Raw genomic sequence first — 634 nt, forward strand, 5'->3', positions numbered from 1 at the left:
TCTCTCTCTCTCTCTCTCTCTCTCTCTCTCTCTCTTTCGATTGCCTCGCTGGGATCTCCGTGTTTCCGGGCCACCTGTGTTGTTGTCAGCTGTTGAGAGTCTCCTTGCCTCTCTGTCCCGCGTCTAGCAGCGTGCTGTAAAGAGAGATCACCAGCGGCAGCCGAAATCGGAACGATAACATGTTCTTGCATACGAGAGTTAAGGGGAGATATACACCTAGCATGGTCGAAAAAATCGATTTTTTTTTTTGCATTTTCTTGATGCTTGAGGTCTCAAGAATATCTGGTTAAAATTGCAAGTCAATATCTCGATAAATAACGAAGTTACAGCCGAGAGAGTAAACCGTCTCCGAGAGCGCGCCGTACCGCCTGTTTTGCGGCCGAGCCGAGAGGCAGCGACCCTTCGAAGAGAGCGTGTCTAGACCTGTTTTACGATTCTATTGTGTTTTCGGGCGTGGTCGGGTCCAGGTATAACGGAAATATCACACGACCGTTATTCTTTGCCGGAAATTGGACGCGTTTCGTCAGTAGCTTGCCGTTCGTGCAACTGTGCGTTACAGTGAGTTTTCGTCTGTGAATACATATTCTGAGGAAAATGGATAACAGATATAAAGGTTCTCGGGAAGCTCATCAAT

The 634-nt window shown here is 47.6% G+C and overlaps 1 protein-coding gene across 1 annotated transcript in view; it reads right to left on the reverse strand.

The window, feature by feature from the left end:
• The window catches only part of LOC116849455 (activity-regulated cytoskeleton associated protein 2-like), a 2,585-nt gene that overhangs the window by 1,330 nt on the left and 621 nt on the right, over positions 1 to 634 (reverse strand). The gene's annotated exons all lie outside the window — the stretch shown is intronic.

This window comes from Odontomachus brunneus, unplaced genomic scaffold (assembly GCF_010583005.1).
Source record: "Odontomachus brunneus isolate Ranch 3 - 2012 unplaced genomic scaffold, Obru_v1 Obru_scaffold_116, whole genome shotgun sequence".
Lineage (NCBI taxonomy): Eukaryota > Metazoa > Arthropoda > Insecta > Hymenoptera > Formicidae > Odontomachus > Odontomachus brunneus.